We start from the raw sequence: 26,845 nt of genomic DNA, 5'->3' as shown, positions 1-26,845 counted from the left end.
AGCCCTACTGTGTAGGATCCAGTGTTGGATGTTTGAAGCAAATATTCTTTCCCCATTACAGGCAGGGTTTCGGGCCCATATGGGGACTTTGGATCAAGCCTTTAGATTTGTCCTGCTCTATTGGAAGGAGGTCCTGTTGGGCAGGGGTATGATCTTTGCTGCTTTCGTGGACCTAAAATCCACATTTGATTTAGTTCCAAGATCTAAACTGTGGGATGTTCTACTAGGATTGGGGATGCCCAGGGAATTGGCTGCTTTTGTGGTAAGACTCCACAGCTCCAATTACGCCCAGGTCCGCTGGGGGAAACCGGGGGAGGTCACTGAGAAATTCACAGTGGAGAAGGGTGTCCGTTAAGGGTGCGTGCTGGCTCCCACCCTATTTTCACTATTTATAAATGGGGTGGTGCAGTACTTCGAAAATTACCCTACGGACACGCCTATGTTAGCTGGCCAAAGGGTGCCCCTGCTCATGTTCGCAGACGATACCTTGATTCTATCTAAGACGAGACAAGGGCTACAGTTAGCTCTGTCTCGCTTTGAAGAGTTCTGCTGTGATCATGAACTTGTGGTCAATGTAGAGAAGACCAAATGTATGGTACTTCATGGGGCCAGGCCTGTCACTTCTAGAGTTTTCATGAGCGGAAATCTCTTGGAGCAGACCAATGTCTTTACCTACCTGGGGGTTACCTTTGGTGAAAAATTGAGTTGGTCTCCCCAATTGAAGCTACTTGCGTTGAAACACTCTCAGTTACCTGGAGCATTGACAAAGGAACACAGGCAGTCGCAGACTAAGCTATAGCCTCCGTTCTTAAAATGTACTCCGCGAAAATCATTCCAGCAATTTTATATGGTGCTGAGATTTGGGGATCTAGTAACTTAACCTATCTAGCACTAGCCAAGAACAAATTTTTAAGATCAATTGTGGTCCTCCCCAAATCTACCCCGCGCATCCCCCTCCTGTTAGACCTTGGCTGTCATGCAATAGAGGATATTGCACGGTTTAGGATGTTGGTTTTCTGGAGAAGGCTCTGGATTACTCCAGAATTACATTTGTTTGCAAGTGGCCTGAGTGAAGTAAGGGGACTGGATCTTTCGAACAAGATTACATGGTTAACTAGTAATAAAACTATGCTCACTGATATGGGGATGAGGGATCTGTGGGATAATCCAGAGTCTGCTGAATTCCCACCAAAAGTAATATACAGAGCAGCCTATTGGAACCTAATTAAAATTAGGAGGTATTCTGCTTTGATTAGCTCATCCCTGTCTAGAGATTTTTGTGAGCTTAAAGATGAACCTTTTATGGAAGCTATTGGGATCTAATAATGAAACCCAGAGACCGCAAACTTTACCACCAGTTCCGTGTTTAGACTCTTCCGCTAAGGAAGTTTACATGTAAATGGTCTCCAGGCGCTGGAGATGAATGTCCATTCTGTCCGGACAGCATAAAAGATATTGATCACCTCCTATACGTCTGCCCTGCTTACCAACAACCCCGTAGTATGTGGCTCAAACCCTTATGCAGAACCTTGGGAACAAGCTCTGCGCAGATTGCTAAAAGGCTACTGAAAACTGGTTACAATGACCTTGCAGTCATAGGGGTGGCTAAGTTCCTGAGCCGGTCCTGGGCCCTTCGGGAGAAAAACGGGGGGTCCTAATAGCTCGTTATAGATATTACTTAGCACAGTATGGTATGAAATGGAAATGTACTGGTTTTTACTTTTTGCTGATTGTATGTAGATGAAAAGTCTTGTGCGCGTGATATATTTAATCCTGTCTTAAGAATCGTTCTTAAATTGTAAATATATGTATTTATGTTTTTATCATGAATGGTAAACTTGTAACGACAGATTTTATGGTGTAACTATGGTTGCGCCCAGCTGTACTTTGTATTTTATTATATCCTCTGTCTTTTAAGATGAATAATCGCAATAGACTTTTTTAAATTTGAATTGAATTAAAAGCATTTAATAATCACTTGGATATAATAGTTGAGAATGTTTAAGTTATGATTTAAAATGATTATGTATTTTAAGGAACATTTCTAATGTCAACAGTCCATGCATAACCTGCATACCCCAGAGCACCTTACCTCAGAGAGCTCAATTGAAACTCCTCACAACACCTTCAAAGTGCTACACAACTCAGACACCATCTTCCTCAACAGTCACATCACCTTCCATCAAGACACCTTCACTCCCAAGTACTACTACTCATACACATCCCATGCATACACAGAACCAGAACAGGAAGACAGACGTTCTCTTACATTGCTTCGAAAGTGTGGAACAGCCTCCACATCAGAGCCTCCACGCACACATATCTACTCAGAGCCAAGATCCCCTTGCAGGTGATAGTGCACTTTTCAAATAAACATAACATAGTCTGGACTACAGTAATGAAATATTGATTCAGGTGCCATTTGCTAGCCCTGTAAATGTATAATCATTCCAAACTATTATTAAATAAATGGATTTTATAGGAGGCATTGTTAAAAATATGATTCTATTCCAGCAGCAGTAATGGCATATTACAAAGTAAAAGGACAATTATTTAAATGATAATGACCTTTACAAAGTTTAATAATCATATTAGTGCTTCCGCAAAAAGTGCAAAGTGACATTAAAATAGACCTTACAGGTCTTCAGTTAAAAAAAAGTGAATTAGAATTACGTGTTTTTGATGAATATAGTTGCATGTTTTAACCTTTTAAAGCCCACTCTCTAACATTTTACAATGTTTTTATCTAAAAAAGTATTGAACCAGATTTGACTCAAAACAATAATCAAGGTACGTCACCGAAACATCACTTTTTGTGGCGTTCCCTGGTACAGAAGACTGCATGATATTTATAAAGCAGCACTAAGCTACTTTTTTTGGCTTTCGGTCCCTTTATCGTAGTGTTATGCATTATAGGAGCATGCAATGGGTGAAGGTGTTCCCTGCAACATCCATGGCTTTTTGACACTGCCCCAGATTTACGAGAAATTATCAATCTGAGGCAGCGCCAAAATCATACGCTTCCCCAGGGGAGGTCTGAGGGAGGCACAACAAGATGAAATGTCTTTATTTCTCCTTGTTTTTCCTTTTTATATGTGTGCTGCATTCTTCAGTATGGCCCTACCGCAAAATCTTATGAATGAGGCCCACACTTTCTGAGTAAAATTCTCCTACCATGCCAAGATTAGTGTTAGATCATCTGTTCAGGCATTCCTTTACCAAAATATTTCCTGTGGGAGCTCTAATGGGAAAACACTTGTTTGACCCCCCTCTCCCGCCAGTTAACCTTTCTCCCTTTGATTTATCTTCACAAAACATTGCTTGGTGAAGATTGCTAGGCTAAGTAAACAGATTACCAGGTTTAATGTAAATACTTCTACAGAATCTAAAGTAATAAGCAACAAAATGTGTTTCAGTGGATTATGATCTGAACCATAACCACCCAGTTAAAAACCTCACAGTAAAATTCACTGAAAAAGTAAATCAATGGGAGGTTTAGAGCCAATATGCATCAGAGTGTATAGCAGTTATGTTATGTCATGCGTTGGAGGGTTTAGATCCTGACATGCATGTTCATGAGGGCTTTGAGTCTTGCTTGCTCTTCGCATCATGACATATCTCAGTGACATTTATGAAGCCACGTAAAGCCCCTTTCTGTGGCTCAGAATGGCTTTACAAATATGGAGTATGCACTGCATTGCAAATCACTGAAGATGTTCCATGGGCGGTGCAGTGGGTGTTCCCATGCAACTCCCATGGTTTTTGATGCACCGGATTTACAAGACGTAGTAAACCTGTAAATCCATCTAAATGTGTTCATTTATCCTTGTTTTTCCTCTTTCTAAGAGGAAGGCGTATGCCGAAACTCATCTGGTGCGTTTGAAAGTCGAATAAAAATCTAATGACTTTCCCCCCGCGAGTGCTGTATCTCTTTTGGTAAAGGAAGGGGACGAGGAGCGTACTACATTGCGGCAGCACTTCCCGCAAGTACAGCACCCGTGCATGAGTGCGTGAACAAAGTGCAACAGGAGCGAGGATATATATATATATATATATGTATATATATATATATATATATATTACATACTGGCGGTCGCCAGTAGGTATATATAGTTAGGATTTTTTCTCTATGGAACTTTTGAAAATTCTACGTCTAATAACTTTGGCTTGTGAACGGAATCGGCTGAAATTTTCAGGAAAATGGCACATTTTGTTTCTGAGCAGCCCCTAAAAATTTGGGGGGGTTTCGTCAATGGGGGGCCGAGAAAAAAGGGGGGTCCCAAAACGCGTGTTTCCCATTAATTTTTCCATACGGCTGAATGGATTTGCACAAAACTTGGCAAAATTATAGGGACTGTTAGCCCTATGTGCCTTTGCTGGGTCTCAATATATGTGCTCCAGTGGATTTTGAGAAATTAACGTTTAAAAAAACAGATATATCTGTGACAGCGTCCCAGATAGCGCTCCAGATCGCGTACTTTTCGCGTAACGGAGCTTTGCGTAGCGAAGCTGATTGGCTCTCCGGTGTCTGTCAACATTCTAAACAGTCCGTAGCGGCCGCCATCTTGTCTCTCGGTAGGATCGAGAGACAAGAGGAGGAGAAAAACGAAGGGGGAATTTAATGAAAGGGGGCTAGGTAGACCCCTCTTGACCCCCTAGGAATGATGTTGGGGTTATTAAAGGGTCCCGTGGGGCAAATAATAAAAATTTGATTTTTCGCGGTAGAAGCGCTTCTCGGTTCGCGAACCGGGTCGCAAACTTGTAGCGAAACGTGAATTCGCCATTTTGTGTTTCGATTTAATTAAATTACTAGGTATAAGGGGGTACGGGAGACGTATCCTGACCCCTTATGTTTTCTGAGGGTGGCTGAGGAGGCTCATATATGTTGATACATGTCTTCCAGCGGCTGTGCGTGAGCGTTTTTTTTTTTTGCTGCGTGACGTCTGTTAACGTTCGATTCGATGGAAATCAGGAACTGTTGACCGCCATTTTGTCACTGCGAGTAAATATTTTTTCACCTGCAGATGTAGTTTATGGCCCCAGCTGTAGAGAATCATCCCTCTTCAAAGGAGTTACAGTAGATCAAGGCCCCCACCCGATAAGATCCGTCACACCACACGCGTTCCTACTATCTGATAACCATCCTGTATTGTGCTTGGGGAGGGGTTTCTCACTGTGAGGGTGTGTGGGACCGAGCCTGAAGCGGAAGATTCCAGGGATGCCTCTTTGTACATCAAAGTTTTTACAATTATGTGTCACAATAAAAATATATAGCACTCCAACAAAGTAGTAGGATTTTAACACTTTAATAACTTATAAATATATAGAACGCAACAAAAACAGTAAATACATTTAAACATTTTTTTTTAAAAAAGAAGCAACAATGGTCAGTAGCTGTGTTTTGTGCGAATAGTCCCAAGGCAGCACAACGTGCTGAGTTCTGGACGGCACCCAGGTGATGTTACCTGGGTGCCGCACTGGTTTTTGGTATCCTACAATGCAGCTCCGAAAAACGGCGTGGGTCGTCCCGGGGGGTGCGCGGGGAGGCCTCGTCAGTAGCGGTCTGTTGTGAGAATAGTCCCAAGGCAGCAGAACGCGCTGAGATGTGGATGGCACCCAGGTGATGTCCAGTAAGTTGTCGCAAAACGGCGTGGGGCGCCCGGGGGGGGGGGGGGGGGGAAGGCAGCGTGAACGGGCCTCCCCAGGTGGAGGCTCGTCTGCTGTACTGGGGCGCCCCTTTACCGTTTCAGTTGCCATTCCGCCCGCTTTTGCTACACTGTGCCTCATCCTCCATTCAGCTGTTCATCGCCCGCTCTTACGGCTCATGTAGTTGAGTTGCGCCCACTCTTGCGGTGCAGCGATAGGCGGCTGCCACAGGACTCTTAAAATGGCGGACGGCTCTTCGGATTTGGGCCTGGTCCACTAAAATGGCCCTGGGACACCTTGGAACTCGGACGTCCCCTGAGCCTTGAAGATTTTACAAAAGTCTTGGGGGCCCCCGATTCCTGCAGGCTTCCGGTGGGGAGCGGCTGCCATGATTGCTCGCGGAATGACCACGACAGAGCCACGAGATGGTGGTGCTCTCAGGCTGACGCCAGCCTCAGTCTGAAACATCTAGAAACAAGGTGGGGCTTTCATCGTTTGGGAAAAAAAAATGTTTTAATCCAATGAAAAGTGTTATTGTTAGGTCATATGATCAAGCCTTCCATCATTAGGAAACCAAAAGTAAAATGAACCAGTGAAAAGTTTTATAAAGAAGTCACATGACCTGTTATGCTTACGTTACGCGCTGCTATAAAAAGCATAGAAAATCCGTTGGCACGTGAGGCGGCGTCAGTAGCGGACCGATGTGCGAATAGGCCGAAGGCAGCACAACGCGCCAAGATCCGGATGGCACCGAGGTGGTGTCCAGCAAGTTGCCGCACTGGTGTGGCCATCCTACAATGCTGTGCTAAAAGTCGGCGTGGGGCGCCACGTTGGCCTGTGAGGTCGCGTCAGTCAGTGGGGGCTGTTTGAGGATCTGACTGCATTGGAAAGCAATGTGATGCTGTGCGTCGCCCCCAAGATGGAGGCTCCTCGGCTGCAGTGGGGCGCCCCTTGGTGTTTCACTCGCTATCCAGCTGAGTTGCGTCCGCACTTGCGGCTACAGTAGGCCGAAGGAAGCACAACGCGCCGAGATCTGGATGGCACCGAGGTGGTGTCTAGCAAGTTGCCGCACTGGTGTGGCCATCCTACAATGCTGCGCCGAAAGTCGGCGTGGGTTGTCCCGTTGGCCTATGAGGTGGTGTCAGTAGCGGACCAATGTGTGAATAGGTCAGAACCAGCACAAGGCGCCAAGATCCGGATGGCACGGAGGTGGTGTCATAGTTGAGAGTTGTGAGCAGCACTTGTAACACTGTCTGAAGCTTATTTGCGCCTGCTGCAGCTTCACTATTGCGGAACTTTTTTCCTTTTCCTTTCTGCATCTTGTCCCACAATCCGTTTGACCTGAAGACACGACCAGGTCCCTGAATGTGTGCAGGGGGACGGTATTGATTGAATCAAAATGGCGGCTTCACACAAAGCTGACTCAAGCGTTGCTGCTGATGCTATACAGACAAAAACTGGTTTTCAGTTTGTACATTCTTCAGGTTTTTTCCATCCAAGGCTGGTTGAGAGTTTGTAGAACAATGGCTTCAGACCTTGCCCTCCCCTCTTTTGACTGTTGGTTCTTGTTTCCTATCTCTTCTGTTGTCATTTAACTGAACCTTTTTTGACTGCCGAAAGGGGTTCTGGTCCGACCGCTGGTTGGTGGAGACATTTTGACTATATCCTGGACCTGCCCGGCCTCGCCCCAAATGGCGCCGGTATAAATGGGACTCGTAACTCCTTGTTGTGTATTGGTTGCACAACCTTGATATCACGAGATACGTATGCAGTTTTGAAGCACATGGCGGGCGGGGACGAGAATTGATTGAATATTTCGACATCCCTATTGATATTAAGTTCTGATGTGTTATTGATTACTGTACTATTGAAAGTTCGAATTAACGTCACCCATGGTACTTGCCCGCAAATGTATATCTAGATAATTTTATTGTAAGTGGCCCTGTCGTATTTTAATTACAAAATGTACGTCCACCGATTCCGCAACTGTTAGACACCTTAGTTCTTGCAACCTAATGGCCCGCTCGTTGCGTTCCTCTACAGTGTAAATGTCTCCTCATCATATACGATTCCAGTTTGCTCCGTGGCCGGCCCACGTGGTTATAGGCCCGTATTTGTATACTGACATTTTCACAATAAAGGTTTTTAAAACAAAACATGGTAGTAGTATTTACATTGGTAAAGTTTTTAAATTTAGTCACTGTTTTCGAATCAGTAAAAGGCAAGTGAAATAAAGCTGTCCAATTACATGACGGATAAAAGGTATAATACGCAGGAACGCAGTAAAGATAAATGGTCAAGGGCTGTTGTGTTTTTTACTCCTGCAACATAAAGTGATCGATAAGAATCTGATATTCAGGCGTATCGGCGACTAAGACAGCAGGCCGAGCATCTTTTGCTCAACGGCTCCGTCATGGGACGAAGAAACGCCCTTTTTCTAGAAAAAGGAATATATTTTACTTGCAGGACAGTTGTAAATTTTCCGGGAAAGTACATTAGCCTGGAACATTATAACATTTATGTTTAAGAAAAAATAATGTTCGAAAGTAATAAAAAGCGTAATTTTTAGGTCATATGACCAAGCCTTTCATCATTAGAATAACAAAAGTAAAATGAACCAATGAAAAGTTTTATTAACAAGTCACATGACCTGTTATGCTTACGTTACGCGCTGCGCGCCGCGCCCCGGATCGCTTCCGGGAAGCTGCGCTTCACGCACCGGAGCACTTCCGGGTGCGCTAACGCGGCGTGTCATATAACGCATTACGCGACAACGTAGGTCCAGAATATAGTCAAAATGTCTCCACCAACCAGCGGTCGGAACACAACCCCTTTCAGCAGTCTAAAAAGTTCTGTTAAATGACAACAAAAGGGACAGGCAACAAGAACCATCAGTCAAAGAGGGGAGGGCAAGTTCTTCCCTACCGGGTCACGTTGGGGCGCTACCGGAACTGATCGAATTGGTAGTCTACAGTGTTTCTGGATGTTTCAGACTGAAGCTGGTGTTAGCATGAGAGCACCACCATCTCGTATCTCAGTCGTGGCCATTCCACGAGCAATCATTGCAGCCGCTCCCCACCAGAAGCCTGCGGGAGTCGGGGGCCCCCAAGACTTTTGTAGAATCTTCAAGGCTCAGTGGACGCTTTCGAGAATGGGGCCCAAGCCCTAGCAGACAAGCGTCCGAGTTCCAAGGTGTCCCATGGCCATTTTAGTGGACCACGCCCAAATCTGAAGAGCCGGCCGCCATTTTGAGAGTCCTGTGGCAGCCGCCTATAGCTGCATCGCAAGAGCGGGAGCAACTCAACTACATGGTGAGCAAGACGCTGTAGTCGCAAGAGCGGGCGGTAAACAGCTGAATGGCGGAAGAGGCACAGTGTAGCAAAAGCGGGCGGAATGGCAACTGAAACGGTAAAGGGGCGCCCCACTACAGCGTGTCTTCAGGTCAAACGGATTGTGGGATAAGGTCCAGAATGGAAGAGTCATCAAAAGGCAAAAAGTTCAGCCGGACCCCGGGAGCCGGCCGCCTATGTCGGGGGCGATCTTAGGCCACACTAGGGCAACACGACTTGGGGAGGGGGCAGGAGTCAAGCGCATCCTCCCAGTCCGCGCCACTACACCGTATGTTGAAAATCTGAAGCCATCGTTCTACAAACTCTCAACCAGCCTTAGATGAAAAATCTTGAAGAATGTACATACTGAAAACCAGTTTTTGTTTGCATAGCATCAGCAGCAGCGCTTGCTATCAGAGTGCATGAGTTTCATGCTCGATCGATTGAGCTAGCCGGATCAGGCAACAAAAAGTATAAAATAGTTATGTAAATAGTTATTTAATAAAATGTTTTACCCTGTTACTTTGCTGGTGTGGTGTATATATTTATAATATTTGCATAGAGTTTATCGTTATTTTGGGCGGGGTGGGTGGCGGAGCCGAGCTGTCTTGCAGCCATCATGGTGTGGAGCTCAGTTCATCTCACTAGTTTCGTATTTCTCATGAAGGGTTTTTCCTAATGTTTCTATTTTAGCGAGGTCAAAAAGAGATCCCATTAGTGCCCTTCTGATTTTGCTCGATTATTTTTTTATTTTTTACACGATTTTTCACTATCTGCAAAGACTAAACAGAGTATTGCGACTTTGTGCTTGTTAGTAAATAGAGAATGAACCAAAGAGAATCAATTCTAAAATAGTAAATGCTTGGATAACAATCAATCAAATGGAGAGACAAGCAGGCACGACGGATTACAACGGGGGCAAAGGCCTGCGTTAACTACCCTTCACTATCTGCAAAGAGAGAGTACTTCTAAGAGAAAAGAGGGGAGGCAGCGTTCAAAGCACATCAGCGTGCATAAACACGAAAATGTTTTTACCTATCACGTACTTGACATTTGACAGCTTTTGATATTTGCTAATAAAAAACCTTTGAAATTCACTGAAAAAACCATAGGTGATGTCATCAGTGATGTCATTTGAGATGTCATCAGTGATGTCATCAGTGATGTCATTTGAGATGTCATCAGTGATGTCATCAGTGATGTCACTGACCATGTCATGAATGATGTAATATGTGAAATGATCAGCAGTGGATTGCGGGTGCGCGATATATAGTTATTGCATCTAACTATATATTCGAATTTCTATGGTTTTGTGCGAGTAAATTAAGGTTTTGTAAATGCTAATCCCTAACTATATATGGGCTAAAACCTATGGTTTTTTCAGTGAAAATATATATATATATATATATATATATATATATATATATATATATATATATATATATATATATATATATATATATATATATATATATATATATATATATATATATATATATATTATATATTCTCCAAAGGCAAACAAAGTTCCACACGCTCGGAGAGTCCAAACACAGAAACACCGTATGCCAAGTCCAAGGGTGTTTATTAACACAAACTACATGTTTCGGCCTAGCAAAGGCCTTGATCATGAGTGATATCACTGACCATGTCATGAGTGATGTAATATGTGACGTCATCAGCAGTGCATTGCGGGCGTGCAAGTTATATTTAGCTGAACTAACTATAACCGGGGAATTTCAATGGTTTTGTATGAGTGAAATGTCCAGCTAAGTATAACATGTGTGAAACCTATGGTTTTTTCAGTGAATTTGCAAGGTTTTTCAAATGCTAATTCCTAACTATAACGTGTGTGAAACCTATGGTTTTTTCACTGAATTTGCAAGGTTTTTTAAAAGCTAATTCCTAACTGTAACGTGTGTGAAACCTATGGTTTTTTCAGTGAATTTGCAAGGTTTTTTAAATGCTAATTCCTAACTATAACGTGTATGAAACCTATGGTTTTTTCAGTGAATTTGCAAGGTTTTTTAAATGCGAATTCCTAATTATAAGGTGTGTGAAACCTATGGTTTTTTCAGTGAATTTGCAAGGTTTTTTAAATGCTAATTCCTAATTAAAACATGTGTGAAACCTATGGTTTTTTCAGTGAATTTGCTAGGTTTTTTAAATGCTAATTCCTAACTATAATGTGTGTGAAACCTATGGTTTTTTCAGTGAATTTGCAAGGTTTTTTAAATGCTAATTCCTAACTATAACGTGTGTGAATAATATGTTTTTTCAGTGAATATAAATATATATGCATTTTATATATATACATAGTCTATTAACACAACAGCTCTTTTTAGAGCCAACCAACATCTAAACACTCACACTTGTTATTTAACTTCTTTTTTTTTCTGACGTGCGCACATCGCAGGTTTTATTAAAAAAAACAAAAAATGTTTTGGCCTTGTCGGTCCTTCAGGGACCCCCTGAGAAAGCCTAGGGGGTCAGGTAGTCTCTACCCTGCCCCCTTTTCACTTTATGTACTTTTGTTTTTGGCTCTGTTTTGCTTCAGAAACACAAGATGGCGGCTAAGGGGTGCGAGCACCGTGCGCGCACCTCGCCCCGAGAAAGCCTAGGGGATCAGGGAGTCTCTTCACTGCCTCCTTTTCACGTTTCACGAAAATCGGGTAAAATGTCATTCATTTGCAATGCGTGCACGCACCGTGTGCGTACGTCAAGACATGTGACTTGAAAACAAAGTCATGTGACTCTAAAACAACACTTTTGATTGGTTATTAGTAGTTTCTTTTCCAGAATCTTCAAAAACCCCACCCACTTTCCTCACTATCTCTTTCACTTTTTTGGAAGAAGCACCTTTACTGCTGTGTTCCTCCTTTGGACTTTGTTTTTTGTTTGTGAATTGACAAGATGGCAGACAGACAGCAGGATTCCTCCTCCTCTGGCTCAGATGTGCAGCAACACCAGCCACCTGCCAAGAAGTCAAAGGACTCTGCTCTTAATATCCGGCCACTTTTCAGCAAGGTCCACCTCCGTTGCAACAAATGCAATGAAATTCTTTGCTATGGTGAGCAAAGTCTAACTCTATTGGAGCTGAAAATTACCGAGCACCAATACTCCCGGCAATAATTATTTTCATTTAATTTATTTTTGTTCCTGTTGAGCACTTTTTTGTTAACTGTTTTTAGTTTTGTGAAAAAAAAACAATATAAAATTGTTGAATAACTCCAAAAAAACTACAAAACAAAAAAGACAAAAAAACTGTTATTTTCAGATCTCACTTCACTTCTCCATGAAGAGCTATATCTCTTATACACTGTGTCATACTTTTTTTGAATGAATGAGTAGAGTATAAATGAATGACTGACATGACTGAGTGTAGGGGAGGAAGGGACTAATAGAATGATTGTGGAAAGGGTAGTATGGTGAGTGAGGAAAGGGGAGTCAAAGAGTGACTGAAAAAAAGGGACTAAGGGTAGGGAATACAGGTAAGGGGATTGTAAGAGTAAGGGAATGGCAGTAAGGAAAGGAGAGTGATGGAGGGGGAGTGAGAGAAGGGGAGCAGGGGACGGAGACAGGAAAGGGGAGTTAGATTGAGAGGAAGAAGTAGAGCAGGGTAAAGGGGGTTGAAGTAAGAGAACTGGAGTGATGGTGAGAGAAGGGGTATGAGGATAAGAAAAGGGGGGTAAGGTAAAGTGAGAGATGGGGAGCGAGGGAGAGATAAGTGGAGTTAGGGGATGAAGGGAGTTAGGAAACTGGAGTGATAGAAGGGGAGTAAGGATTTCAATTAGGGAAGGAGAGTGAGGAAACGAATGCGAAAAAGAGAAGGGGTGTGCGATACAGACACAGACAGGAAGAAGTGTAGTGGGGAAAGGGGAGTGACTATGAGTGAAGGATAATAACAGTTAGGGAAGGGGTATAAAATGAGGGAAGGAGAATAACAGAAAAGGTTAAAAATGCACACAGAGGGAAAGTGAGTGATGGAGAGAGAAGAAGTGGTAGAAACAGAGACGTTAAGGAAATCAAGGGTAAAGGACACAGAGGGAGAGAGACAGAGAGCAAGGAACACTGTGATCTTAGACAGATGAAAGTATGCCTTGCAATTCAGAAAAATGATTACTGCAGTGAAAGAGAGTCTTGCTTGGAGTACTGTTTTAGGTTTTAGGACAGAGCAGTGGTGTTCAGGGAGTTTTGGGGCTCAAGGTGGAAATGAGAATGTATAAATGGGAATTTATTCACATCATTACTACATGCTACATAGACACTTGGTAAGCAATTTCTTCTGCTCTCCCAGGTCTGACTCAAACCATGACTACATGCTTTGCATTAATTGTAAACACATCAACTTAACAAATTATTCTGCCACCATTTTATGAAATAAAGTCTGACTCACACTGTGATCTTAGTTGAATAAAAACAGAAAAATGTTGCACTCTATACTGTAAGACTCAGTTTTTACCACAATCACTTGGCTCCTAGCTCAACGATTACAATTAAAGAAGAATAGTTTCTCAAATAATTTTTAATTTTTAAATATACATTTATTTTTCAGAATTTTCAAAATCTAATAGCACTTCCAACATTATTTGGTCTGGAATTTCTTCGTCCGAAATCTCCAGACATGATTCCTCGAACTCATACATGTCCAACACTTCCAAAAATTCATGGTCCATTTACTCATCAAAAAAACCACTTATAGTATGTCCTCCAACGATTGCCTCTTCTTCAATGTTGCTGTCAGTAAAAAGATTATTCAAATCTTCAAGGAGACTCGCTGAAATTTCAAACGTTATTTCCAGTGTCTCCTCAATTTGCTCCATTTCCTTTTTTTTTAAATTTGTTGTAATACCTTACAAAAAAAGCTTTCATTTCTTGTTTTTAGTAATAGATAATATAAAACTAGCTTTTTAACCAATTTTATTCTTTCAAATTATTAGTATTATTTGTTTTCCCTTTTCTTTCTTCTTTTCCCCTCTTTTTTTTTCTTTTCTTCCTTCCTTCCCTTTTTCCCTTTCCTTTTTTTTTCCTCATTTGCCTTCCCTTCAAAAAGGGCGATACCAACCACCTTGCACGACTTAAAGGCGTGATTTGTTATATTGGTGGTAGAGATGTCCCAGAAGAAACAAGGGTGCTTTCTTTTTAACTCCATCTAGGTATATTTCAACCTGCAGGACCTTTATCGTAACTAAATTGGCCCCGGTCCAAGGAGTGTTCATGGCATAATCATAGGACCCGGGAAAAAAAACGGAATCATCTCCAATTGATTAAGAGGTCCCAGAAAGCCAAGTTGCGCTTACTAGCTGTTCTTTTAAGGTCAACTTTGGATGTTTCATATAAGGATGAAAGCCACGAGAGTGTAGTGGGGGTGTCTTCTCTACCCAGTGTATGCAAATTTGTCTTCTCGCCAATAAGATTGCGTAGAAAAGAAATGATTTCGCCTTGCCTGTGATGTTATCTTCCAGCCCAAAGATGACAAGTGGGAGGGTTATTGACAAGGATGTGTTTAAGATAGAGTTTAAAGTATTCTTCACTTCTTCCCAAAAACTTGCAATGTCAGGACAATCTAGAAACATGTGAACATCACAGGCACCTACCAAGTTGCATTTGTTACACTTTTTATCTGGTATAAATTTAGAGAGTTTCAGCGGTGTTATGTATGCACAATGAGCAGAGAAGAGGTGATTTCTTCTTAACCATGAAGGCTTTACGGTTTTATAGAGTAGTCCAAAGGAATTCAGCCACCTCAGCTCACATGGAAGACCAGTCACTGCTCCCCATAACTCATCTGGAAGTTGAAACTCCCCATCATTTACCTCCAACAGCTGCCAGTACCATGTAGCTACTTCTTTCCCTCCTGTTGATCGTTCTACCAACTGTTGTTCCATTATGCTTATCTCCCCAATATTGGCATCTATGAGGCTCTGGGATCTCGCCCAGCTGTCCAGTTGAATGTATTTGAATCTCGAGAGCCCTGAGCCAACTAGGTCATGTAACTCGTCCCAGGCTATTAGTTGTCCCTCTTTAAGTAATTGGCCCCATCTTGTAATACCTGCTTGTTCTATCATGGCAGACAGGCTATCTCTCAAGCATGGTGGTAAACCGGGTGAGTCCCAAATTGGAGAGTAGTTGGAGTAGTATGACAAACCAAGTTTTTTTCTAATGTTGAACCAAATTATGGCCCATGATTGTACCATTTTAAGTTTGATATTTTTGAAGAATTTCTGACTTCCAAATTTAAACATGAAACCATCTACTGCTAGATTCGCCCCCATTAACATAGCCCTGTACATAGATTCAGTAGGAAGATTAGATGGCATTTTTAGAAGCATTCTAGAGTGTGACATCTGGAAGGCCCATGAATAATACAATAAGTCCGGCAGTGCAAGGCCCCCCTTTTCTCTTCTACTTCTCAGCTTTTTCCATGCTATTCTTGTGGTTTTGTAGTTCCATATGAAGGAATTGATTTCTCTTTGACATTTTCCGATCATTTTTGGTTCAAAGGCAATTGGGATAGCATTAAAAATAAAGATGAATTTTGGAAAAATACACATTTTAACTAGATTTACCCTGCCCGTTATAGAGAGTGGCAGTTGTGTCCAAGATTTTAGAAGTCTTTTGCTCTCAGTATATATCCAAATTAGTTTGTCCAATGCTGCCCACTTCTTGGGTTATTCTAATTCTTAGGTAGCGCATTGATGTTGAAATATTTACCCCAAGCTGTATATTTGGCAAATTCCATGCCATTATCTCGCTTTTACTCGAGATTGATGTCATAACCCGAGATATGACCAAATTCATCAGCCCGTTGAATAACGACTGGAAATGCCTTAACTGGGTCAGATGTAAAGACCAGGATATCGTCTGCATATAGTGCTACCCACCTTTCCCACTCTCCAAAGCTAAAAGATGGAATATTAGCCTCCTCCCGTAAAAGCTGAGTGAACGGTTCGATGTATAAGTTGAATAGGAGAGGGGAAAGCGGGCAGCCCTGCCTTGTACCTCTGGATATATTAAAGGCTTCCGTCAAGGCCCCATCAACCAGCAACCTGTCTGAGGGAGCACTGTAAAGTTGTTTTATAGTTCTACAAAACCCTTCCCCACAGTTAAATTTTTTTAATACGTCATTTAGATAGAGCCAATTGACTCTATCAAACGCTTTAGTTGCATCTAGAGTCAAAGTAGCTAAGGGTAGAGAGAAGGCAGTGGCAATGTCTATAGCCCCTACTAGTTCATGTGTTAACTCCGCTAATTGTCGACCCTTAATAAATCCTTTTTGGTCTGAATGGACTATAGTACCAATAAGACTTGCCAATCTTGTGGAAATAATTGTTGTGTATATTTTGTAATCATTGTTGAGTAGTGATATTGGTCTATATGACCCGCACTCTAGTGGGGATTTCCCTGGTTTCGGGATAAGTACAATTGTGGCCTCCCCCCAGGAATTATGCGGCGGATCTCCTTCTATTAAGATACCGTTAAAAAATGCCATGAGCACAGGGACGATGATATTCTCTAGAGATCTATAAATTTCTCCCGGCAGACCATCCGGACCTGCTGCTTTTCCTTTTTTTGATTGGTGAATTGCTTTTTTCACCTCATCCTCTGTAATCTCAGTCTCTAAGGATTTACTCTGAGTTATTGAGAGGGTTGGAAGTGTAATGGCATCCAGCCATCTGTCCCTTGCTTGCTGATCATTGGGAAGATCTTCTTTATAAATCTCCTAAAAAAATTCAAAGAAGGCTCTCCCTATTTCTGGGTTGATAGATCTTGTCTCTGACTTCTATCCTGATTTCCCTGATGTAATTAAGGGCTTTGTCAGATTTTATTTTCCATGCAAGTACTTTCCCTGCAGCTTCTCCGAACTCAAATTGAGAAGATTTGCTCTCTTCCCACCTTTTATTTATTCTCTCCTGTAAAATATTTTCCAATTGTGACTTTAACTCGGCCAATTTTTCTTGTTCTTCTGGTGTTGCTATCTTTGACTCTAGAAGTTTCATGTCTTGTTCTAGTCTGTTTACCTTTTCAATATATATTTTCCGCCTATAAGAGGCTCTGTTAGTGATCTGCCCTCTTAAGAAGGCCTTAAATGTCTCCCAAACAACTGTTGGGCCTGCAGAGTTTCTATTTATATCAAAAAAGGCTAAAGACTCATTTAACAGGAATTTGACCTCTTCCTCTTCAAGCAGAAGTGTCCGGTCAAAGGACCAGGATGGATGTTTAACGAAACTATCAGTTTTCAGAGTAAATTTTAACGCAGAGTGGTCTGATAGGTGTGATGGTAAATAATCTATTGTAACCAGAGTATCCTTTAGACAGTAGCTGAAAAGAGCGTAGTAAATTCTAGATTTATGTTTAAAGCGACTATTCCTAAAGGACACCCCTAGCTTATTACCGACTCTTTCTCTCCAGAGATACGCCAAACCCAGTTGTGTCATGATTGTTTTAAGGGTTTCTCTGGATTTAGCGGAGCTACAGATTCTAGATTTTGTTGATATATCTAATCTGGGGTCAAGAACAATGTTAAAGTCTCCCATCCAGATTACTAGATCCTGGACTGATATTAGTTGATTCCTTACAGCGTCCACTTGCGATGGATCATCTGAGTTCGGATCATAGTAACCTACCAATGTCCTGATCTGACCATCGAGCGAGACTCTCACTATTAACCATCTTCCTGTATGGTCCTCTTTACATTCCAGTATTTGCGCTTTTACAGATTTTTTAAAAATAAATATTACCCCTCTTATATTCGCATTATGGTCTGTGGAGCAGAATTTATCTATCCACCTTTGTTTATTTAGTATGGTGATAGCCTCTGTTTTAAGAAGGTGTGTTTCCTGTAACGCGATGATCTGCGCCTGTGAGTCTCTCAGGTATTGTAAAATGCGGTCTCGTCTTCCTCTCACGCGCAGACCATTCACGTTCCAGGACATATAGTTAATAAATGTCATGTTATGGCTTCAATCCCTAACACCCTCACTCTTTTACTTTTTATTTGATGACTTTTTAATTCTGGCATGTCGAAAGTTTGATTTTGAGAAAAGTAGAAGGCTGGAACACTAAATCGGACTGACAAATGAGGATTTTTTGCTATTTTACCACTACCCCCCCTCCCCCTCCCCCTAGGAAACCCCCCCTTATTTACTCTGGCTTGGTGTTTAGCCAGAATAACGCCCTCCTGTAGCCTATCCTTTGACCCCCTACTGCTACATTGTCTTCGGGTAAAAAGAAGTAGCTGTTGCTGAGCAAGTATAGACGAAAGATCACCATTGACTATCGTATCAGGAGGGTATATTTGGGAGTTATCTATTTTTTTTTTTCCTTGTGTAAACCCTTCTTTGTTTTGTATATGTATATGTGTCACTATTGTATTTTAAATGAATACAAAATTCCATTTTGTTGCTTTGTTTATTATTTATTTTTGTTTATTATTTATTTATATTTTTTTTGTGATGTCCTTCCCTTTGAATTTGAGATCTGGTTGAGGTTGAGGAGTCTGAAAAAATCCCCCTTTAAGATCATGTAGAAACCTATAAGGATTCTAAGAGATCTGTGTACCTTCAGTGATACCTAAGTTAAATTGTTTTATGGGCCTGAGCTTGGGCGTGATCTCGGATGGATTTTAATAGATCGTCGGCATCATGTATGGAACGGACGTTATGCATCTTATTATTATACATAATTCAGAGAAATGCAGGAAATCTCATCTGCACCGTGGCTCCAAATGACCTAAATTTGTCCATGCGCTGTCCCAACTCCCACTGTCTATCCAGTGTAGTTTTTGAAAGATCAGAGCGTATCTCAAAGGAGAAGTCAAGACCTTTTATTGTGCCGGCTTTCAAAGCAATATTTAAAAATGTTTCTTTAAGAGCATAAGTCAAAAAATTGAATAGCACTTTCCTAGGTTTGGTTCTTGCCGGATTCATACGAAACGGATCTCTGTGTATACGCTGAATATCTTTATCTAGCTCTTCAGCTGTTTCTTCCAGATTAAGTGATCCTTTTATTAGTTGTATTATAAATCTTTTAAGATCCCCACCTTCCTTTCCTTCTGGAATTTTTAGGAGTCGAATGTTATTGCGTCTAGAATAATTTTCTAGCACTTCAATTCTCTCTCTCATGTTCTCACCATCTCTTTGGAGAGTATGTATTTTTGATCTGGCAGACTCGAAATTTGTGGTCAGAAGACCTACCGAGCTTTCTAGTATTTCCATTCTCTCACATAGGCCATCAACCTTTTGTCCTAGTTCCTCACAGGTTGCTCTAATTTCACTGTGGTTAGTTTTCGAGACTGCAAAATCTTGTCTTATCTCCTCTCTCATTGCCGCAATAGAGGAGACTATGGCCTCGAGTGCATTTCCGAAACCTGGGTCTAAATTCTGGTCAGCTGCATTTTTTTCTTCTCCATTACAGTTGCTGGTGTCTCTTCTTCTAAGATTCCCTTTTGTTGGGCAGATGTTACGTTATCGGTGACACTCTCTGTGCGTGTTTCAGAATCAGGCGGGGTAGGCAGGGTAGGCACTACAGGGGCTTCAGACACTGCCCCCTCAAGTGATGAAACCGAGGATAAGTCTGACCTGGAGGCGGGAATAAATATGCTGTGCCCTATTTGTTTATCCTGCTTGTCCTGCTGTAAGTTTTTATTTTCCATAGCTGCGGCCATATCGTGTGTGATCTGCAATACTTGGGGCAGAGCTCTAAAATAAGAGCGCAGTGACGGAGTTATGTCACCTGGAGCTTTTAATTTTTTACTCTTATTTTTGTTTTTAGGCTCTTTTTGGGTAGTGTGTCTGTCTTTCGCTAACTCTGCCTTTTTTCTTTGCTCCTGAGCTTTTCTTTAAACCTCCCCCAAGGTGCACCCTGGGAACTGTAGTACGTTCTCCTCCAGCCCAAGCTCTTTACCTCTATTTCTTGTTTTGCTCCTTATTACTCTTACTTGCAAATCCTTGCTTAAATCACAATCTGCCTTTGACCCCTCCTTGAATATTTCAAACACCTTACTTGATTTCCGAGAGAAGATACCTCGATCACCAAGTTCCTCCAAACCAGCCTTTGCAGCCTTTGCAGCGACTGTTATCGTGCGGTTTGTCTCCTCTACGGCTGAGCTGTTTGATGCCACGACGCTCTGGAATTCCTCTCCTCTTCCTCCACTGAATGCAACTGCCATGTGAGTCCTCCGAGCTGCGATCTCCCGCCCCCAGCATAGGAGAGAGGCAGAGACAGGCAAGGAAAACGCAGTCGGCAGGCACATTCGTAGAAGCCCGTTGGTCAATCTGCGATTACGTTATGCCACAGAATCACAGCGGAATCCTCTTTATCGCCGCTCCAAGCCTCCCCGCAAGCTCAGCAAACAGGTAAATTTAATTATCGGCCAAACCGATCATCAGCAGCAGCAGTAGCAGTGGGGGTCTCGGGAGACTGCTTCTGAGCGTGCGAGACGCTCTAGCTTGCGGCCACTATGTTCCCCCAAACCATTCTTTCAAATTATTATACAGAAACTTTTCTCAAGTACTTTATATGATTATATCTATACTTATAAAATGACCTTACATTTGATTCAGGGTTTAGGATAGTCCAGTGCTGTCAGGGGAGTATAAGGAGTCATGGTTGCACTGGTATTTCTGAGTTTACAGCAATGCAGTTGCGTTTAAGCAGTGCCCATACTATCATGCAGACACTAGGAATATAAAGCACTGCATGTCCTAAAGCCTAACTCACACCATGACTACATGTATGCCCATGTCTTCAAACACATGCACCGAGCAAGTGATTCTGTCACAATATGCCCAAATGTACACTGACTCAAGTTGTGATACTAGACAAACACAAATATCCCTTGCAATTCACTGAAATGATTACTACATGCCAGAGAGAGAGTCGCTATGGCCTTTTTTAAAAGCACACCCAGGATTTATACTACACAGCATGGTGACTATTTGGAAATTAAGAGGCCTGACTCACATACTGCATAGGACTTTCTAACACTACATCTCCTAAAGCCTGACTGACTTCATGAGTACATGTATTACCATATTTTCAAACACATCAACCAAGCAAATTATTCTGTCAGAATTTCTCCGAAAAGATTACTAAATGCTAGAGAAAGAGTTTCTATGGCATTTAAACAGCACACTCAGTGTTTTTTACACACCATGGAGACTACTTGGGAATTAAAAAGCTTGACAGACATACTGCATAGCACTTTCTAACACTTCATCTCCTAAAGCCTGACTGACTTTGTGAGTACATGTATTCCCATATTTTCAAACACATCAACCAAGCAAATTATTCTGTCAGAATTTTCCTGAAATGATTACTAAATGTTAGTGAAAGAGTTTCTATGGCACTTATAGTGAAGTGAGGGAAGAAATATGAAGGTGAGGAAAGGAGAGTGAGAAAAAAGCATATTAAGAGAAAAGAAAAATGAGGAAGTGAAAAAGAAGGATTTTTTGAAAAAAAGAGAGGAAGGAAAAAGAACAGTGGTGGAGAAGAAGGGAGACAGTGAGAGACAGAGAAAGAGAGGGAGAGTGAGAAACTTCCACATTAGAAAACATTTTTCTTATTAACTTAAATTGTACAACATAGTTGCCCTTATAATTTAACTACTTACATTTTAAAATGCTGCTGAAGATTTGGTACAGTGTGAATCACACACCAGATATTGTAAACCGAAAATCTCTCAAATGTACCTCATTTTAAAGAACAGGGGTCCTACGGATTTAAAAATGACACAGGAAAATAACAATATAGACTACAATCAGTGCTATATTTTTAAAACGCCCAGCCGGACGTAAGTTTATTTCAGGAATAATGTAGAATCGTGTTGGCCCAGAGAGGGGCCAAGGTTAGTAGCAAGATAGGGTACAATCCTGTACCTATCCCAAAAGGTTAGAAGAAACAAATCAAGAACAGGGAGATAGAAAAAAGGAAAGAGTTTTTCAGGCAAGCGAAATGTTTTTGAGCCAGAAGGTGACTTGCAATTACTGTAAATGCAGTTTCAACAAATTCACCCTGCAGTGTCAGCAATTTCAAATATACAAGTTAAATCATATGCTACACTGCATATTGCGTCGACGTTTCGATCCCTAAGGGCTCATAATACACTGGGATCATCATCAGGACAAATTTACAATTAATGCCTGCATTAAATTACAAGAGCCTGTCAGGACCCGGATTGAGGGTATGATGGCTCAGGATATTGTTGCTAGGTGCTGCTAGCGCTACTGATTGCAGACGCCTTGGGTTGGAATAATTCTTCTGACCGGAGGTGTTTCCTACCAGTTTGCAACATCCGATACTGGCTACGTGTAGTGTAGCCGTTTAGGCGGGGAGTCTGTTTCCTTCAGTATCGGGAAGGGAGGGATGTATCCTTCCTGATGGGTCCTCGCGGTTGCTGGCTATGCTTGATGTAGCCGAACGAGGGGGAAAGGGTTGGTTCCTTTCGTGGGGACGAAAATTACGTCCACGAGGCAGCTTGCTTCTTGATTGAAGCGGCGGCGGGGCGGGTGAAGCTCGGTCGACTTCTACCCCCTTCACTGGCAGCGCAGGTTTTCACAGCAGACCTGCGCTGCCAGTGAAGGGGGTAGAAGTCGACCGAGCTTCACCCGCCCCGCCGCCGCTTCAATCAAGAAGCAAGCTGCCTCGTGGACGTAATTTTCGTCCCCACGAAAGGAACCAACCCTTTCCCCCCCGTTCGGCTACATCAAGCATAGCCAGCAACCGCGAGGACCCATCAGGAAGGATACATCCCTCCCTTCCCGATACTGAAGGAAACAGACTCCCCGCCTAAACGGCTACTCTACACGTAGCCAGTATCGGATGTTGCAAACCGGTAGGAAACACCTCCGGTCAGAAGAATTATTCCAACCCAAGGCGTCTGCAATCAGTAGCGCTAGCAGCACCTAGCAACAATATCCTGAGCCATCATACCCTCAATCCGGGTCCTGACAGGCTCTTGTAATTTAATGCAGGCATTAATTGTAAATTTGTCCTGATGATGATCCCAGTGTATTATGAGCCCTTAGGGATCGAAACGTCGACGCAATATGCAGTGTAGCATATGATTTAACTTGTATATTTGAAATTGCTGACACTGCAGGGTGAATTTGTTGAAACTGCCTTTACAGTAATTGCAAGTCACCTTCTGGCTCAAAAACTTTTCGCTTGCCTGAAAAACTCTTTCCTTTTTTCTATCTCCCTGTTCTTGATTTGTTTCTTCTAACCTTTTGGGATAGGTACAGGATTGTACCCTATCTTGCTACTAACCTTGGCCCCTCTCTGGGCCAACACGATTCTACATTATTCCTGAAATAAACTTACGTCCGGCTGGGCGTTTTAAAAATATAGCACTGATTGTAGTCTATATTGTTATTTTCCTGTGTCATTTTTAAATCCTTAGGACCCCTGTTCTTTAAAATAAGTTAAATAACCCATGGTCCGAAGGCCCCCCATTGGGTTCCCTTGTGTTCCAAAACGATCAAATGTACCTCAGTCACTGCAATCACAAAATGGCCGTGATTCCCTGTCATTTTTCACACATATCCCCATACATAACCAATCAAATTTCTTCCCACGCAAATACTAAACCAAACTAACATTTTAATTGGTTGTACATTTCAACACTTTTAAACTCACATAATACTCAACCTACCCCCACTGATCTCTCTGCCTCTTACCATGGTAACTCTCCACAGAACACCTAACTGAACTCAAAAGGTGAAAAGTTCATCACTCAATGTTGCAAACCAATCAGCAAGGGTGTTTGACTTCTCAATATACCAGCTTATCCTGTCCAATGTTCTTTTCAATGACTTTTTCTAAACCAATAGTATTATTCCTTTTAAAAACCGTACTATACACCCTAGTTTTCAATGCTCAATTATCAGAAACCACCAATCATTTTATTTTTTAAAGTGCACTGATTCTCATCCACATTTTTTTCTAAACTCCTATTTTTAAAACACAACTGTTCTTTTTAGAGACAACCAACATCTAAACACTCAAACTTGTAATTTAACTGTATTTTTTTTTTCCACCGTGCCCGCAACATGCGTGCACCTCGCGATTTAAAAAGAAATGTTTTTTTGGCCTTCAGGGTCCTTTAGGGACCCCCTGAGAATGACTAGGTGGTCAGGGAGTCTCTACCTTGCCCCCTTTTCACATTATCCACTTTTGTTTTTGGTTCTCTTTTACCTCAGAATGTCAAAATGGTGGCCAAAGGGTGCTAGCACCGTGCGCGCACCTCGCGATTTAAAAAAATATATATATATATTTTGGGCCTTCGGGCTCCTTCAGGGACCCCCTCAGAAGGCCTAGGGGGTCAGGGAGTCTCTACCTTGCCCCCCTTTCACATTATTCACTTTTGTTTTTGGTTCTCTTTTACCTCAGAATGACAAAATGGTGGCCAAAGGGTGCGAGCACCGTGCGTGCAACTCGCGATTTTTTTTAAAATAAAAAATGTTTTTTTTTGGCCTTCGGGGTCCTTCAGAGACCCCCTGAGAAGGCCTATGTAGTCATGAAGTCTCTTCCCTGCCTCCTTTTCATGTTTTCAAACTTTTACAAAAATCTGGTAAAATGTAATTTATTTCCGGGCCGTGCGTGCACCGTGCATGCATGCGTGTGCGCATGTTGCGCTCACGTCAAAACATGTTACTTGAATACAAAGTCATGTGACTTGAAAACACCACTTTTTATTGGTTCATACTAGTTTTTGTTCCAGAATCTTCAAACACCCCACCCACTTCCCTCACTATCTCTTTCACTCTTTTGGAAGAAGCGCCTTTACTACTGTGTTCCTCCTTTGGAGTTTCCTTGAAGAAAAGATGAAAGAGAGCCAGCAGGATTCTTCCTCTTCAGACTCTGATGTGCAGCAACACCAGCCACCTGCAAAAAAAACAAAGGAGTCATTCATCTGGAAATTTTTTACATACCCTGAGGGATTAAAAAAGGTGAATGCACCAAAAGTTACTTCTACCATCTGCAAAAGTATGCTGTCAAGGGGCAATCCAAATATTTATTTATTTATTTATTTTTGAGATTTATACAGCGCGTACAATTGCCCGTAGGGGTCTCGGCGCTAGAAACTTTGACTGTATTCCCAATGTTAGGCTGGTAACTATTCTTGATCAAACAGCCAGGTCTTTATCTTTCTGCGGAAATGCATCAGGGATGGGCTGTCTTAAATGGAAGCTGGCAGGGAGTTCCATAACCTGGGAGCTGCCACAAGGAAGCGTCTATCGCCCCAGTTAACTGTTTTTGTTCGTGGTATTTGAAGGATTTTAAGGTTGTTAGATCGGAGCGATCTTATGGAGGACTGGTATCTGAGATGGGATTTCAGGAAATGTGGACCACAGTTGTGCAGTGCTTTATAGAGTATGCACAGCGCTTTAAACTTGATCCTGTTTCAAATCTTGAGCCAATGCAGGTCTCTTATAGTCTCAGAGATTGGTGAAAACTTTGGGATTCCAGACAAGAGGCGGGCTGCAGCATTCTGGATGGGCTGCATTTTGTTGGTCACTCTTGCTTGGGCGTTGATGAATAAGCCGTCACAATAGTCAAGAGATGACAGCACGAGGGCGCTTACCAGCGTCTTACCTGCTGATGTTGGTAGAAACGGCATGATTTTCTTGATCAGCCTAAGTTTTTGATGGGCTGTTGCTGCTATTTTATTTGAGTGGGCCATGAAATTTAATTTATCGTCAAAAATCACCCCCAGATTTCTGACGGTGATGGCTGGTGTAGGTGGTGTTCCGTGCGTAGGGGGCCACCAGGTGTTTGACCATCCGGGGGAGAGATGTCCAAATATGACGACCTCCGTTTTTTCAGCATTTAACTTTAGGCAGTTAGAGGCCATCCACTCACTGATCACCCGCATGCCCTCTTGGAAGTTTTCAGCTACCTTGTCTCCATTCCTGTTGATGGCCAACACAAGCTGGGTGTCATCCGCGTACGAGGTAAGGCTCATCCCATAAGCCTTGATGACGGAGGCCAGGTCCGACACGTAGATATTGAATAGTGTCGGACTAAGGGATGAGCCTTGGGGAACCCCACACGGTAGTGACAGCTTGTGCGATTGGAAAGGCCCCAGTGTGACCACCTGTGATCTACCGGCCAAGAAGGAGGAAAGCAGATTTCTGGCCATGTGGCGGATGCCCAGGTTTTCGGCACGGTCGACCAGGATCTTGTGGTCGACCGTGTCGAAGGCTGACGACAGATCGAGCAGTACGAGTATTGCTGTACCTCCCTGGTCCCGGATCACTCTTATGTCCTCTGTAGCTTTTATTAAGGCAGTTTCGGTTCCGTGGAACTTGCGGAAACCAAATTGGGTGTTGTCCAGTAGTTGATGTTTTTCTATGAACTCTGAGAGTTGTGAGTTCATAGCCTTTTCCACTACCTTGGCTAAAAAGGGGAGACGGGCTATGGGGCGGTAGTTTTTTAGTTGGTCCTTGTCCAGGTTAGCTTTCTTAAGTAGGGGTTTGACCAAGGTGTTTTTAAGGGAGTCTGGGTATATCCCAGTTCTGAACATTGTGTTGCAGATTGATACAATGTCCGGGGAGAGATAGTCCATGATCGGACGAATGACTTTTAGAGGGCAAGGATCTAATGCTGAGCCTGATTTGATTGTGGCCGTTATTTCCTTGATTTGTGTTTCTCCAAGGTCTAAGAACTGAGAAAGTTCGATATTGTTAGTCCCGTTGTTAGATGTGGGGGGGCTGATTACTGTTTTTGTGGAGAATGCTTGATATATATCATTCACCTTTGTGAAAACAAAATCAGCCAGAGAATCACAAAAGACTTGGTATTGTGAAGGATTCAGGTCCGGTGCGTTTCCCGCTAAAACCTTAGTTATCTCAAAAGTTTTTTACTTG

Source organism: Lissotriton vulgaris, chromosome 4_1 (genome assembly GCF_964263255.1).
Source record: "Lissotriton vulgaris chromosome 4_1, aLisVul1.2, whole genome shotgun sequence".
NCBI classification, from domain to species: domain Eukaryota; kingdom Metazoa; phylum Chordata; class Amphibia; order Caudata; family Salamandridae; genus Lissotriton; species Lissotriton vulgaris.
This window is presented reverse-complemented; position numbering follows the sequence as displayed.